Source organism: Hemiscyllium ocellatum, chromosome 17 (assembly GCF_020745735.1).
Source record: "Hemiscyllium ocellatum isolate sHemOce1 chromosome 17, sHemOce1.pat.X.cur, whole genome shotgun sequence".
Lineage (NCBI taxonomy): Eukaryota > Metazoa > Chordata > Chondrichthyes > Orectolobiformes > Hemiscylliidae > Hemiscyllium > Hemiscyllium ocellatum.
The window spans coordinates 46,933,272-46,951,392 of NC_083417.1; positions in this window are offsets into that span (position 1 = coordinate 46,933,272).

Genomic DNA, 18,121 nt, shown 5'->3' on the forward strand with positions numbered 1-18,121 from the left:
CCCAAATGGACTTCCATCAATGGCAGTAATGACCTATGCTTCCTGTTGTAACAGTATCCTGACAAGTACTTATCTATAATTGGGAGAAAGTGAGGACTGCAGATGCTGGAGATCAGAGCCGAGAGTGTGGTGCTGAAAAAACACAGCAGGTCAAGCAGCGTCCAAGGAACAGGAGAATTGACATTTCAGGCATTCAGATTCCTGATGAAGTGCTTATGTCTTAAATGTCAATTCTCCTGCTCCTCAGATGCTGCCTGACCAGCTGTCCTATCTATAATTGACAAGTTATTGCTGAAATGAGTCCCAACTGCTGCTGTCCTATTGTTGCTATGGAAGCAAATCTCCTCACCATGAAAAATAATTTGAGTAGAGAACAAATGTGTTTACACTGGCAATTGGCTGCATATTGAACATTTACATTCAAAATGTCCATAGCATTAGTGAAAACATTCTTAAGAAATGCTCCTAATCATTTTCCACAACAGAAATTATTTTTGACTCTTGGTAAATTAGTGTTGAATGAAGTCAGTTCTGATTTCTGGGCTGAGGCCCATTATGAACCAAGTTTAGGAAAATTAAAATAATTTTAAATACCACTTAGAAAATTCAATTAGATTGAAGACATTCTCATTCCATCAGCTTGGCTTGGTCTCAAAACCTAGCCAATGGGCTGCTGTTCAACTACATTGAATTTTTCCATCCTTTAAAGGAAGCATATGTAACTATATTCTAGTTACAAATAACAAGATCATTTTCTTTTGTTTCCTTTAACTGTATGCCTCCCTTCCACTGTAAGTCATTCCTGGACCAATCCCTCCCTTCAATGGTCTAGTTGTCTGTGCAATGGCATTCACTTGGAGCTACATGTGATGGAGGAGAAAGTGAGGTCTGCAGATGCTGGAGATCAGAGCTGAAAATGTGTTGCTGGAAAAGTGCAGCAGGTCAGGCAGCATCCAAGGAACAGGAGATTCGACGTTTCGGGCATAAGCCCTTCTTCAGGCTACATGTGATGGCCAGGGACTTTCATGTTTGTTCCCTCTCTGCCTGTAGCAAAATTATTGTTTCTATTTAGTTTGTTTACTGGCAGCAAACTTCAGATCAATTTCATGATGCTTACTGAAACTTGTTAAAGCAACAGTTTCCACGCCATTTTGCCTCACATTAACAGTTTGGAACTGTGGTTACAATGGTGTTATGAGATAGATAAATATTTAATGTAACTTGCATCTGGTAGGCTAGTAATGTACCAATCTCTCAGTAACTTTGGTTACACAACCCAACACTTCAAAAGAGTTGCAAACTCGTTAGTTTTGGGAGAAACATCTTTCTGACTGATTAGTTAAGGTATGCAGAGATTAGATGAGTATGTTATTTTCAAAATTATTTCTTGCAGAATGATCGCATTGCAATTGTACCTGTAGCAACAGCATGTAGCTAGTTAATGCCCATTGTGATATGTTAGCACCCTCATTTGAATCAGTAAATGAAAAATAACACTGAAAATAAATCCATATTCATTTATATATGAATTAATTTTTATAAGTTCTGGTAAATTTTCCAAAATACTTTGTGATCAGAGAAGTAAAATGTGAATATTTCACACATATTCTTTGTTGACCTCCTCTGAAATTGCATTATTTAATTTCAGCCATAACCTAGATAATTTACACAATAAATAACTGGTGTGGGCAAGTGCAAAGCCTTTGATACTCAAGGGTTTAAATTATAGAATTAAAAAAATAAATTATTGAATTTAGTTATTCACAATCAGTCTAGTTATGAAACATGGCTAGCAGGATTGCCCATTTTAATATAAATGACAACAGCCTCCAAATGTTTCAAAGTTGGCAGTTATTAGTGCTATGGACAAGTAAGGTACATGTTATTTCATTTGAATAACAGCTTGAAGCTACAGCCTGAGCTTTGCCGTATATTAGTCAGTAGTGTTCACATTTAATAACATGAGAACTAATAAAAGAAAAGCATACAGACTAATTCAAATTTACTTCATGAATATAGGGGTCATCACTTTTAACGAGGAAACTAGACAGGTTTGTCATTGTATAGTGCTTGGGTTGCAGGAAAAAAGGGAGAAAGTTTTTGCTGATGATCAGCTTATGGTGCAATGTTTACTCAAGTAGTCAAAAAACTATGAGTTAAAGCCCTGTTGTATGACGGACACAGGTAATGTTAATCAGGCTGGTGGCAGGACTTCATAGTTGGCTCTATTGACATTTGGGAGAAAATCAGTTGGCTTTCCACTCCTTGGTTGTCAGTTAGTTGACAAATAGCCATTTGGTTGATTGGGTTACCAATGCTCAGAGTTTAAATTCTAACATGCTGAGTAGCCAATCAAATGAGATACCAGAGGAATTTATGGGACCACAGTTCAGCAAGTCAAATGTCTTTCTGGTGGGAAACATGAAGGAAAGAATAGTTGAGGGAAAAGGTGAAACAAAAATTAGCTCATCAAATAAGTTCAAATTATTAAAATAAATAATGAGCAAAAGTTATCATTCACATTTCATGAAAGCAGTATCCCCTACCACTGAGCAGATCAAACCACTCATTAACCCGCTGTGTTACTGATAAGAATGCTGATAATCGATCACAATTACATTCAAAACTATACAGAAGTCAGTGGAACCTTTTGTTCACAGTTTCTTCACACATAATTTGAGTACTTTAATTATCCTGATAAAATTTTCCATCAATCATTCCTTGCTATGTATTTCTAAAGATAAATATGCTGTTACAATTTTTACACATTCATCCATGACTGCATTTTAAAGTTTCCAATGAATTTCAAGAATAAAGAAAACTAGTGCTAAGTTGAAAATCACACAACACCAGGTTATAGTCCAACAGGTTTAATTGGAAGCACACTAGCTTTTGGAGCAACGCTCCTTCATCAGATGATAGTGGAGGGCTCGATCGTAACACAGAATTTATAGCAAAAATTTGCAGTGTGATGTAACTGAAATTATACATTGAAAAATTGATTGTCTGTTAAGCCCTTCATCTGTTAGAATACAATGATAGTTTCACTTCTTTCATGTGTAAATCACAAAACCTGTTTATTTAAGTTGCATTCTCAGGTTAGCTGTTAACAATGGTGATAGCTAAACAATATGTTGAAGGTGTTAGCCCCCTGTGTTCTCTATCTATGACCTGATGTTTAGATTTATTCTAATCTAAAAAGTGAGATAACAGAGTTTTACATAAATTCATGCAGTTTTTGAGCTCAGAGTTCTACATGAATGTATGCAGTTTTTGAGCAAAGTGCAATGTAACTCTGCAAGTACAAATTCACCCCACAAAATATATGTGTGCATGTGGGTCTTTGTCTGTCTCTGTGTGTGTGTATGTCTGGGGTGGGGGTTGTGAGTGTGAGAAAGTGTGTGTGTGTGTATAGTGAGTGCAGAGTGTCTTAAGTCTGTGAGGGGGTGCATGTATGAGTGTGGGAGTGTGTGTGTCTATAAGGGTGTGTGTGGATGTCTGTGTGTGCGTCTGTGTGTACCTGTGTCTGTGAGTATGTGAGTGTGTGTGTAGGAATATCTGTGTGTGTATGTAGTGCAATGGTGATCACCTGTAATGTGACATGAACCCATGCCTCAGGCTACGACAATGGATGAATGGGCACCGCATAACAATCAACAGACAGGAGGGTTCCCTCCCATTTGGGGAACACTTCAGTGGTCCAGGACATTCAGCCTTGGACCTTCGGGTGACCATCCTCCAAGGTGGACTTCAGGACAGGCAGCAGAGAAAAGTGGCCGAGCAGAGGCTGATAGCTAAGTTCGGTACCCATAGGGAGGGCCTCAACCGGGACCTTAGGTTCATGTCACATTACAAGTGATCACCATTGCACTACACACACACAGATATTCCTACACACACACATACACTCTCACATACACACGGACACAGGTACACACGGACGCGCACACAGACACCCACACACACCCTTATAGACACACACACTCCCATGCTCACACAAGCACCCCCTCGCAGACTTAAGACACTCTGCACCCACTACACACACATACTTTCTCACACTCACAACCCCCACCCAGACAGACAGTCACACACACACAGACAGACAAAGACCCACATGCACACATATATTTTGTGGGGTGAATTTGTACTTGCAGAGTTACATTGCACTTTGCTCAAAAACTGCATACATTCATGAAGAACTCTGAGCTCAAAAACTGCATGAATTTATGTAAAACTCTGTTATCTCACTTTTTAGATTAGAATCAACCTAAACATCAGGTCATAGACAGAGAAGACAGGGGGCTAACACCTTCAACATATTGTCCAGCTATCATCATTGTTAACAGCTAACCCGGGAATGCAACTTTTAAAAAAAGGTTTTGTGATTTACACATGAAAGAAGTGAAACTATCACTGTATTCTAACAGATGAAAGGCTTAACAGACAATCAATTTTTCAATGTATAATTTCAGTTACATCACACTGTAAATTTTTGCTATATATTGTGTGTTACGATCGAGCCCCCACAATCACCTGATGAAGGACCGTCGCTCCGAAAGCTAGTGTGCTTCCAATTAAACCTGTTGGTCTATAACCTGGTGTTGTGTGATTTTTAACTTTGTACACCCCAGTCCAACACTGGCTGAGTTTTTGGGCTCAGAGCTGATGTGTTTGCAGTGTCCAGCTTCAGACTCGGGAGGGCGCTATGACACTAGTAACTGATTCCAACATCGAGGACAATTTTTCAAATTGGAAACCGAGATAATAATGTCCATATGAGGAGCTATGATGAAGATAGCATGTACTTGGCTGCTATAATCAATATGTTCAAAATTGAATGCACTCACTAAATAATGTTTGACTCAGCCTAATCAGAACTTGTATTAATCATTACTAGTTACATCAAAGGCTACTCTATGAAGATGGGGAAGACCTGGTTAGACTAGCTTGCCTTTTGGGACATGGAATTTACGATTGTTTCAATATCGCAAACTTTATACTGATACATGAAAATAGTAGAATCACAGATAGCAACTTAATAAGAAACATATTTGAAATAGTACCCTAGGCAGTCCCAATGTTATGGGAATCTGTGGATGTTGACGAATGCTCATTTGCAGTGATTGCATTTTGTTCCCGAACTCCCTACACATTCATTTATGATGCAAATGTTTGATGTTAATCGTTGTATTTATCAAAAAGAAGCTGTACTGAAATTATCTGGACTGCATTACGTTACAGTTTTTAGTTTGTGCGAAGGACATCTGTGGACATTCAGAGGTGATTTACTGCACATTTCACAAGTCAGAGAGACTGTCAATCCCTGTTTATTAGGGTTGTGGTGAGGGAAGCAATTTTCTCAGCAAGATGGTTTCATGCAGTTTCAGCAAATGCAGATGAATCTTTCAGCAAAATTTTGAAACCATCAAAATGTCTTTGAACTGCGCTACTTAAAAAGGTGCTGAGGTTGGTCTATGATGTAATTTTGCTGTTTTTAAAATTTCATTTGGATCTAAAATACCTTACTAAATAAAGTTAGCAAAGATCTACTAACGTAATTATTAACAGGAAGCAAACACTCCTTCAGTTCTCTGAGCAGATGTTATACAATAGCCTTACTCACATTAACACTGTAAATGGTGATGATGATGTATTACAATTGTTCATATTAGGAAAGAGATTGTACTCCATAATCGATTTCTTGAAAGCTGGGGCACACTCTTGATTTATGTATCTACTAGAAGGCACATTCAAAGTAAGCCAGACTTGGGTTAGAGTTATTGGAATAAATGTGGCCCGTAATTAATTGCTGAGGTTTCCATTTCGTGTGCCGGCTTTTTTGATCAGAAACATACCATGAAACGGTCAGAGAAACCCGCCATTCTACATTTGAACACTAACTGTAGCTCATAGACTCTTACCCTCGGTAAATACAGCAACTGAACAACCTTCATAATAATCTGTGGCATGGCGTTAATCTGTGTGTAAGTTGTTTAATACAAGTTTAAATGACATGCATTTTCTTAGCTCGAATTAATAATTGCTATCATCTTGCTGTCTTTGTAAATGTGAAATCAACCAGAATGAGCTAACTTTACTGTGGGAAAAAATAGCATTTGACAGCTTTCTCCAGTTTGTGCAGCCAAGTGAATGAGAAGTCCTTCGGGGATTCAAAATCAAAGACATCCTTTTAGCTGAACTGTTAAATTAAATGAAAGCACTAGAAAGCAATTTACCAGCTTTTGAGACTCAATGTATAAATGTTTATCACCGAAATTGAGATCCTGCACCATTTAGTCTTTTTGATGCCACTGGGACTATTGCAGTTGTGAAATTGGCAGCTTCTTTTACTGCATACGATGCCTTAAAAATTAGTATTGCATGGTCAGAACCAGAAAGAGTAAACAAACTGAAATGACAAGAACACATTGCTTCTTGAGAAGCTGCCACAAACAGCAGAAATGTTAACATTTGCAGATTGGACGGCTGTTTCGCGTTTGAAACTGCAATAGCTTTGGGGAAGATTCTTATACAGCAGGGGGCAGTATTGTTGCATGTGTAAAGCTTCTCATCCTGAACAGATGCCTGTCTTGGAAACTCATGAGGCGGTGAGATTGCTTCCTTGTGCAAACTATTCATATTATTCTAATTTTAGTGTGGTTACTTACCAACCAATGATTCAAGTGTGTCATTGAACATACATTATCGTAGCTTGTAGCGCCATCTGCTGCACATTCAAGTGAGGAATGTTAGAATTTTGGATTGGACTTTGAACAAAGCATCAACTTACACAGGATTTGGCAAGGTTCCAAAAGATTGGGTGCTGCATTGGTTAAGTTTAGGTTTGTCAAAAATCAAGCTGGTGATTTTTGATTTTTCAACATCAAATCTGTGCTATCAAATCGAATCAAGAGTCTTTGGCAAAGTATCAGACTTAGCGAATGCATAGTGGTGACTATATTATGGGGAGAAGAACAAAAGAGGACAGTAGTGCCACAGAAACTAACACTAGCATATGGACAGTATAGCAATTGGGAGAATATAGTAGACAATGCCACAATCTGGGTTTATAGGAATGAACTATTTTCTCCCTATTTGCTGTGCACAGTCAGTGTTAGAGAATTTATATCATGGAGGTTAGATGTTTGGCTGATGGAAGATCAAGTCACACCACACTGCACATAAGGAACTCATGGTGGAGTGGTTCTATTGTCAAACATTTGATATGAGTTTTATTTTCTCTCTGGCACTTTCTAAGTAACACAGGGGAGCTAGGCAAACACTAAGTGCATCTTCTGCTAACACATACTTCAAATGCTAAAAGGAAACTAGAAGAACTTGAACTTATCAGGACAAGAACCAGATGTGACGAAAGAGATATCATTTAATACAGATGAGAAGAGGGTGCTTTGGTTGGGCCATAATTGGTGTGGAGGTTCAACAAGGACAATACACTGTGAATCCTAACTCTGAGACTAGGTTCTGATTGTTGCAATGGGAATGCAGCTATGTTTGACTGCCTCCATGACCCCATTTTTTAAAAAAAGGTGCAATGTATTTACAAATACCTTTTACTTACATAAAAGAGGAGCCTGTTATTTATGTATCTAGCTTCTAGCATATGCAAAGGCATCACACTGCCGTCCCAGATGATGATCTTAAATGGATTTTGAGTGTAATGTGTGGTGCAGTTCAGATTATTTAGTAAATGATTCCCAACAGCAGAATCACATCTAATGGTGGCTATACTTTTCTGAGGCTTGGAAGCATGAGCTGGGTGAGCATGTGTGGCCTGTTGCTAGCTGCAAATGGCCAATGAAACATGTTGTTTGATACAGTTCACCAATCTTTGAGAAGTACAACCATACATACCTGACATCACACTAGCACTGAAACTCATACATGATGTTACTGACTTGTGGGGTAGGCACAGGGTTAAAAATTGTGGTGTTGGAAAAGCACAGCAAGTCAGGCAGCATCAAGGAGCAGGAGAATCGATGTTTCGGGCACAAGTCTTTCATCAGGATGAAGGGTTTGTGCCCAAAACGTTGATTTTCCTGCTCCTCAGATGCTACTTGACCTGCTGAGTTTTTCCAGTGTCACACTTTTCAACTCTGATCTTCAGCATCTGCAGGCCTCACTTGCTCCTACTGGAGAAAACCACTTGTGTTGTCCAACAGAGTGAGATAGTAAGCTTCACCTGTTCTTTCAATTTTTGAGACACCTTTCCCTTCCATGCTTAAAGTGATGGATGTTGGGCACTATCATGAGTTTTCATGATATATGAAAAATAATTTGATCAGTGTGTCTGTTATCACACAGGATAGTTTTAGATATGCCTTGTTTCAGCATCAATCTTCAGAAGGTGGCTAGTACCCTATTTATAAGGTTGCGAGTAAGATTGATCTTGTAGCATATAGGGTTGTAGGAATCCCAACGTGGAAATTGACGGTGAATGTAGGATTTTGGTTGGTGATACCTAAGAATCTATTTTCCAACTTCTCAACTATTATAACAAGGAAAGGGAGCTCAATTGTTTCATTTCAACAATAAATTTGTGTACAGAATAATTATTCAGCTGCATAAATAAATTCTTTGATACTTCTGCGATTCAAATATTGCAATCATGCCACCTACATATCAGAAATTTGCAAGGGTTAGGAGATTAATGGTCTTTCCTTTGAAGATGCACCTCCTAGTAGCCAACAGAGATATTAGAAAGAGTTGCGCCTGAAAGGGATCCCGTGGCAATGGCATGTATGTGAACATGCAGGGGTTATAGAAACAGCCGAATTCTGCTGCAGCCCCATGGCTACATCCTACTTAATCTGAGAATTAAGATTGACAGATAACTGTTCTTGCTGTATCTCCGTGTCAAAGAGGCCTCTTCCCATTCTGTATAAAATGGTGTCTTCTTTTTTCCAATGTTCCTTGCATGCTAGTTCTGATGAATGTAAAATTTAAACCTTCAATTTCTAATCTTCTTTTAGCAGTGTTTAAGTTCAGTACTACCCAAATAATAAAGGAATTGTCAGCCTGGCAGAAGTTGGAGAGGAGAGATTTAATATCGTTCAGGCTTCACGTTGGTTAAAAACGGCAAATTATTTTTCAACATTGATGTGTAACCCAGTTTGGAAGCTACCTTTGAATTTTCCCCATATAAATTAATGGTAATTGCTTCTTCACTTTACGCCATTTCAGCTCCTGAACGGTTTCATAGGAACGCTCTACTTTCAGACTGTAGGGGACACCTTTACTTATACGTAGATCAAGTTGGGTGGGTTAAATGATACATGGCCACGTTTGATAAAATGCTTTTCTTCTCTATAAAACCACATGGAAATAAACAAATCTCATCCCAGAGACAGACAGCTCAGCCACTCAAAATTTGAGTGTTCATATGCTTGAAATAATAAATTACCCCTGCAGACTCATTTTCTATCCAACATGAAAATATTGAATATTTTTTGCAGTTAGAAAGTAAAAGCATAAAGAAAATTGATTTATTAATAGCAGTCTTTCTAAAGTTTGCTAATAACTTCCCTGTCAGTGATGAATTCCTTTGTGAGCACTGAAATCTAACATTTTCCAGATTTTATAGCTTTTGATAGAAGCCACCAAATATGTCCCTTAAGAACATGCTAAATGGTGGAAAATTCCATTTAGCATTGCTGTGTAATCTGATCAGAAGGGTCATGGCGTGGCATGGGATGAAAAACAAAGCAAAACAACATGTTCATTGAACAAGTGCTGTACATAGGAATTAGGAACGTGAACACGCCATTCAGCCCTTCGAGTCTACTCTACCATTTTCTGCCTGCTTCCCATAGCCCTTTATCCTATTCTCCATCAGAGACACATCTATTTCTATCTTGAATCTGTTGATTGATTCTGCCTCTACTGCACTCTGGGGCAGTGCGTTCCACAGATTCACAACCTTCATACACCTTACACCAAAAAATATAAACCACAGAATTTTTATGGTGCAGAAGCAGGCTGTTCAGCCCATCATGCCTGCACTAGTTCTGATACCTAGGACGAATCTCCTGCCTTTTCCCATATCCCTGCACACCATTTCTATCCAAATAATCATCCAATGCCCTCTTGAATGCCTCAATTAAGCCTACCTCCACATTTCCAGACAATGCATTTCATTTCCTAACTACTTGCTGGGTGAAGAAGTTTCTTTTTCTCACATCATCCTTCTTTAAAAATCTTGCTTCCCTTTTGTCTCCTCCCAATATTCTCATGACCCTCTTGAATCTATTTTTACTTTCCTAAAGTGTCAGGAATCCCAATGAGGACAGTCCTCCCACCTCATCTCAATGGCTTCTTCTTTCATCAGTGGACCAGGCTGGTGAATGTCAACCCATGGTGTGCATCGGATATTCCTATCCTAGTACAACATCCACAAATGTACAATTCTAGCAGAATGCTAGATAGTGATTGGGAAGTGGGTTCTCAGACCCATTCCAGCAAGACTGACTAAATCAGCACAAACTACACTTGAAATGCAGGCTTTCCTGACTGGTATAACTTTACTGTTCACTGCATAAGCTCTGGTGAGAACTCAGCTTGTGATCGCAATGTTAGTGAAACAGGAGAGGCAATTTTCCAAGTCTGCTAATAGCCTTTCTAGCGAGAACATGAATTGTGACCTTGAGTAGGTGATCCTCAGAATTTTCCATCCAACACACCGATCAGGTAGAAAATCATGGGACAAACACAGAATGCTAGAAAACTGAACAGATCTGGCAGCGTCTGTTAATAGTGAAACAGAGTTAAACACTTTGAGTCGTGTAAGACTTGTCCTCAGAACTGGTAGTTTTGCTGACCTGCTGAGTTTCTCCAGTGTTCTCTCTGTTTTTTTAAAACAGATTTTTGCTTCCGCAGTATTTTGCTTTTACAGTAGAATCTTGATTATCCAAACGTGATGGGAGCAGGAGAATTTTGTTTGGATAATTGATCTGATAATCGATCTGATTGTAAACAAGAGATAATTTATGAGTGCCAGTTATCTGAACATTTCTTGGTTATCTGGCAATGCACGCCATAATGCCATTTAACCGATAACTGATCTATCATAAACAAGCAGTAATTTGAGTGCCGGTAATTGAACATTTCTTGGTTATCCAGCAATACATGCCATAATGCTGTTTAACCTACAAGTGAATGCTAAGTTATCTAATGCTTTTACAGGACCTTGAGTTTTCGTTCAGATAATCCAGAATTTGGATAATTGATGTTTGGATAATTGAGGTTGTATTATATTAGAAAGCACACCCTAAATTAAAATGTATTTCTGCCATGTAAGGTCCTGTAGTGGAGTTATGAATATATCCCAATTATGCTTGACACAATCAAAAACTCCTCTTAATATTTTATTCTCAAGTGTTTTGTTAACTTGCTTTACTTCTCTGTTTCTTTCTCTATTTAGTTCCTTCTTTCTTACTGCACTATACACCTTCACATATACAGTCACATATAGAGATATGAGGCTGGAGTGGGCTATGTAATGGGGAGGGCAAAGCTGTATAACTTCAGCAGAGGTTGTGCATCCCATTCCTGCTGCTGGTGGGAAAACTCATCCTCTTCAAATAACAGTCTGGATTGGCTGCAGGGAGTTGTTTGCTGGCTGGTTAGAATCATTATCGAACAACTTAAAATCATTATGCTCATCATACCAGAGTTTAGTGGTGGCTCAGGGATTTTCCTGAATGCACATGGATTTCTTATCTCTCCTGAAGGCTGCCCAGCATTACCTTCCAAGATACTTAGTGCTCTATCTCAGAACTTAACATCAGGAAAGTGTGTGTCTGCTCAGATCCAAACCCTTAGATCCTCCAAGCGAGTGTGCTTGCATCCCATCCATTTCTATTTATCCTGACCTGCCCTGCTTTCCTCATGATATTACCAGCAGCGGTCACTGATCCTGGTGGCACTGTTTGTAATAAAGATCTCTTGTTTTCTGCCATTGTGATCCTCATGAAGTGTCTGAGAGACACTTGGTTTGGTCAGGCCTCACCCACTGAAGTAACATGGGCAATTAATGAGTGCAATCCACACCAGTTTAATTAAAGCCAGTTCACACACACACACAGCTATCTTTATAGACTAAGATTGTGTCAATAGTATGACATGACCAAATTATGCATCACTTACTTTCCTTATGCTTTTATAATTAAGATTCCAAATGACAAATGATGTGTATGCAAAACATTTTTGATTTAGAAGCTTTTCATTGATGGAGCACACCAGGTCACCATGCTGCAGCTACAGGCAACTTACTAAAGAGTCTCCTGGATAAAACAATGTGGTTCTGCATTACGACCACAACTTTCCTGCTCAGCGTCAGTGCCATTAAGATAAGACTTTACAGTGTAAATTGGTGTTCTTCAGAATTAAATTTCAATTCTAATTATTCAACAATGAATTAGTTTCACTTTGTTAATGCATCATTGGTATTTATCGAAACAAACGTAGCCGGGGACTTAAATGTATTGTCACCCCTCCTTATGGTTGCCACACATTGACAACTACAGGGGAATTCTGGACAATTCTTCATTGGGAAAAGAAACTATACTGTATTTTTGCTTTCATTTTTTATTGAAATTATCATTCTGTACAAAATGGTCTTATGATCTTATACTCCACAACAACCTGATGAAGCAGGCTAGTGCTTCCAAATAAACTTGTTGGACTATAACCTGGAGTTGTGTGATTTTTAACTTTGAACAAAATGGATGCATCTTGTCCTCTCTTCAATGCATTGTAATTAAATTTTTTAGAGAAAACTCAGCAAGGTTAATTGCACTGTTACAAGTCAACTCAAAGCCTTGTATGGATTTTTCCAGCTAACACCCTTAGATGGATACACAGCCAGACAGTCACTGACCTTCAGGACCTTAATTTTTTTCCCTTGTCCCACTACCCTCACTAAACCTCCCACCACATCCAGGATGCCAGAGCCTTCCAATTTCAATACTCCATGACTCCACACCTGCCTCTGTTCTCCCTGGATCCCTCTTCCAATCCTCCAATTCCCTGACCCCACACCAAAATTTCACTGAGTCAACCTTGCCAGTCTCAAGCATCCATGCGAGAGTGCATTCATCTGCTCCTCTCCCTTGTACTGTAAAGCTGACAGCTTGTCCTATTCACAACTGCACAAAGCTGACAAATCCATGCCAAAATTACATGATTGTGAATCCAGTGCCATGAGATTCCTGTGACTTTGCTTTGAAGGTAGGATGAAAACTGTTTAATTCATGTTAATGAGAATGTATTGCATGTCAATGTATTACAAATATGAACAGGCTGTCATAAGGCTTGGTATGATACAAAATATGTCACTGACTATGTTGCTACATCACAAACTTTTGGAAAATTGTACCATACCTAATTAACACACCCCACATGCCACATTTTCTACTTTTGTGGGCTCCAAAAAATCTCCTCCATAATTCCTTGGCCTATAAATTAGGGGATACGATTCCAGATCACCAACCAAGGGATTTTTGATAGTCAGTAATAGATGTGAAAGTAAGGTTCATGCTCACATTCAAACTTCATCACTTTACTGTGGGGATTGTAGCTAGCCACAAGTTTGATACTTTCCCTGATTACACATTCAAGAACAAGTACAGTAATCTGTAAACAAGGTCCTCCTACAACGCGGTAAAGCATAAGTGTACAATTTAATTGCATATGCCTTGCAGCAACAGGTATTTTATTGTTGCGAAAGAAAGTTCCTGTTTGCCCTTAAGTTCAACTAAATTCTGCATTGGTCAGCCAATATTAATGAAATTGTTATTGTTAGTAAAAACAAACAGTTTCAGCATGCACCCTTAAACAATTTTGCTGTCTTATTCAAACTCTGTTCCACATCATGAGATCTGGGTAGTGTGACTTTCACCTCACTTATATGGGTCAGATGTTATGATTTCATTTTGTTTTTTTCTCCAATCATCCAGGGCTACTGCTGCCAGAAAATACCCACAGGCCTCACAGGTTGTTGATGAAAGGCTCACACTATTCTAGTTCCAAATCTTTCTTTGGCTAATGGTGTCATGTACAAATTTCTAGACCCTTTGACAAAGCTTTTAGTGCCTTTTACAAAATACATTTCACGTCAGATATATTTAAAAATACATAATTAAGATAAAGTATTACACTTTTCAGATTTCGGAATAGGTTGGCATAGTTGTGGACAAATGTAAAGTTGTGGGTCACATTTCTCCTAATTATGTATTAAATGGTGCCACATAATATGCCAATGCCAGTGATGCCTGTTGCATGGTACCACGGAATAACCAGTGAAGACTGACCGTGCAAATATATAAGGCACATGCAACAGGACCTTCCGGTTCTTAGCTAAAGGGCCACATATTGAAGGGAATGTTACAGCTTTGAATTAATTGTTAAAAACCTTGGAGGTCTGTGTACAATTATTTATAATAGCATTGCTCTGTTGGATAAAAGAAAATCTGACAATAATAATAAATGGTCTTTTTGATGTCATCAATTAGAATGAAAGTGGAGCTTTCCTTTAAAGTGACTGACTTCCTGTTAGTACTTAGAAGTATTTTGGATTGTATTGCTGATTTCCTTCCAATCTTCCTATGTAACAGTTTTGGGTACGTGTTAGTCAAATAATTCTTAAATGATAACAATCTGGTCATTTCTTTTGGCATTTGGAATAATTGAGGATTTTATTTTTGAGTTCTGGTGGTATAAACATATGCTCACCAACTCCCTTAATGTTGGTTGTCTGCATTCAAAGGAATACCACTTGTCTTTAGTATTATTACATGAGGAAATAATTTTCCTTGCAATGGGGGGTCCAATTTAACTGAGATGCTCACTTCTCTTCCAAATCCACAAGAATTTCAATCTGATAATTGTCTGTGTATTTGCATTCAGTTTTGTGTAGACACAGTTGTACATATCAACAGAATCAATTGAACTAATGCTCCTGGTAGCAATATAGAGCACCTGATTTCCGTTGCCAATGTAATAGATTTATGAAATGCTGGTGGTATCATTTCATAGGTTAACTGTTTCCTTACTTTTGGAAATGGTGGGCTACACTTTATGGAGGTGCAGAGGTCCATGGTCATTGCTGAATGCTCTTCGGGGCTTTGGGGGAATGTCAAATGTACTTTACTCGTCATTGGGACATGAAGCTACATCTCCTCCCTATTAGAGATACCACCCATTCCACTAGAGCCACTGACCAATCAGAGAACTGTCAGCAGAGCAGTGTCACCAACCTCACTTCTACTGTTTTCTCACTGCTGGAATTGCACTTAAAGAACGAGATTGCATCAAAGGCCAATAATTGGCATAAAGGATTGATATCAATGAGTATTATGTACAGCACAACTTTTAAAAACATGATGGCAACAAAATCCAGTAAGTGGGTTCTAGGGGCACCGGGGCAAGTTGCATGATTGGTGAAGGCAGGAGGTGCCATTGCTATTGGGGGAGGGGAGTAGCCAATAGCACCCAGAAGTCACCTTTGGACTGAAGAGTACCTAAAATGGAAGGCCCTCCATCCCCTCTGACGGCCATCTGTAGTCTGTTAAGGAGAGAGCATGGAAGCAATGTCAAGGTCCCATTTCTAAGTGCTGTCCTAGACGATTGATGCAATTGCATAAATGTGCATATTGAGGAGGGGCAGGATGTGGCTTGAGTGCAAAGGCCCATTCTAATCACTTATAATACAAACTCATGCATGAAGGATAGCTGATTGAACATATCATCAAATAGCTTTTCAGAAAAATGTGTAAAAGAGAAAAAATACTCAAATAGTTCACCAGATTGAAGAAGAGTTTCCTTTCGACGGGGATGACTATCATTCACATAAAATACTTGTACCCATAAGTTAGCTCTTCTGTTATTGTGAAATACTGCCTGATGAAAGAATCAGTTCTAACTGGCAATAGCTCACGTGACATCCTTCCACACTAACTTTATTTGCAGAGTCTGAGATATTCATCACTATTTCTGTAAACAATAGTATAAAAGCAGTTGGTATTTCTTTTAAAAAGAGCAAATATTGATGAGTATTATTTAGATTGTAAATGGACTGCAGTGATTGAAGGAGGCAACTCATCGCCACTTTCTCAAGGGCAACTCGGGATGGGTAAGGATCGCTGACCCAGACAGTTATGCCCACATTTGAATACAAAATTACAACTTTTAAAAACATATTTCATCATCTCACTTGTAATCATTTCTTTAGTAGAGGCCTCACACTTTGTGCAGGAATGCAGCACAACATTGGTTTCTGTATTTTATAGTCGTACTACACAAAGTTACAATGTTTCTGATTAGATTGTGCAAACGTACTTTAATCAATCATTTACACTTCTAAAATTATTCAATTTCAAAGTATTTTATTATAGTTCCAGAAATTCTTTGTGATGCATACTAAAGGTTGTGATAGTGCATGGTGGAACTTTACGATACTTTATCTGATTTTCTGGATAAGCAGCGAGTTAGAATGTGCAGTATATATTTTTTTATAATTTTGCAATCTTTCACTATATCTTTTCCCAAGGCCATCTTTATCTTTGTCTACCTCAGTTGGATAAAATCTGACAGACAGTCATTGGACTTTTCCACAACCAGCTAAGCAAAGTTTTCTCTGAGTTCTGACAACAAACATTGCAGTAACTGCAAGGTAGAATTATAGAATTCCTATCTTGTGGAAGCAGGCCATTAGCCTATCAAGTCCATGCTGATTCTCTGAGGAGCATCCCACTCAGCTCTCCCTACCCAATTCCCATAATTCCACATTTCCAATGGCTAATCCACCTAACCTACACATCCCTGGACGCTACGGGCAATTTAGCGTGACCAGTCCACCTGCACATCTTTGGACTGTGGGAGGAAACCTGAGCACCCAGAGGGAAACCATGCAGACACTGAAAGAATGTCCACACTCCACACAGACTGCTGCCAGAGGATGGAATTGAACCTGGGGCCTTGGCACTGTGAGGTAGTAGTGTTAACCAGTGAGCCACTGTGCCACCCATTGGCAGATAATGATGGTTGCTGAAAAAGCGCAGCATGTCAGCCAGCATCCAAGGAGCAGGAGAATCGACGTGTAAGGTGCCTGAAACGTTGATTCTCCTGCTTCTTGGATGCTGCCTGACCTGCTGCGCTTTTCCAGCAACACATTTTCAGCTCTGACCTCCAGCATCTGCAGTCCTCACTTTCTCCTAGAAGATAGTGATGGTTGCCAAGAAATCTCATCATATACAAAACTAGAAAATTATCTATCTAGCGTAATGTATTGTACAATAGTCCATTCTAAAACAGAAAATGCTGAAAATAATCAACGGGTCAAGGAAATCTGTGGAGAGAAAGACTGACACTAGTCTGACGCATCAACTGCATCTCTCTACAGATCCCCTCTGTACCATGGAAAATTTCTTGCATTTCTGTTTTCATTCCAGATTTCCAGCATCTACAGTATTTTGCTTTTGTTTTAGTTGTTTAGTGGGCATGGTGTTGTTAGCTTACTGATGTATGTGGTTAAATCTTAGAGCTGTGTATTTGTACATTGCTGGTTAACAGTCTTTCCACCTTACTTAAAACTTTCAAAGCAACAAACCAATAATAAAGATAATTCACTGCAATGTAAGGATTACAGATGCCTGTGGTCAGGGGTTATTCCAATGGCATCATTTTGTACGTCAACAAATTAATATTGCATGGATGTTATTTCAAAGGCTCACAAAGATAGTAATCCATTACTGAGACCACTAAAGCAGATGGTTCAAACTTCATGCAGATACCCATTCGTGCTTTTACGTATTATATCTACTTTAGTGTTGAATTGTAATAAGTTGTTTTATAATCAATTCCATCTTTTTTCCATTAGCAGACTTCAATGTTCTCAAATCTGTGGAGAGAACTCAATTTTCCAGAGTTTTAGTCATACAATAAGTAAATGCCTATTTTGTTAAATTAAGTGACTCATAATCATTGAAGCAAAAATTAGGAAGATTTTAATAAATTGCATCCCTTTTTCTCAATTTAAGTACACTTATAAGAAAGAAGGATCTCTTTTCAAATACAAAAAAATACCCCTTAGGCGTTTTAGAACCAT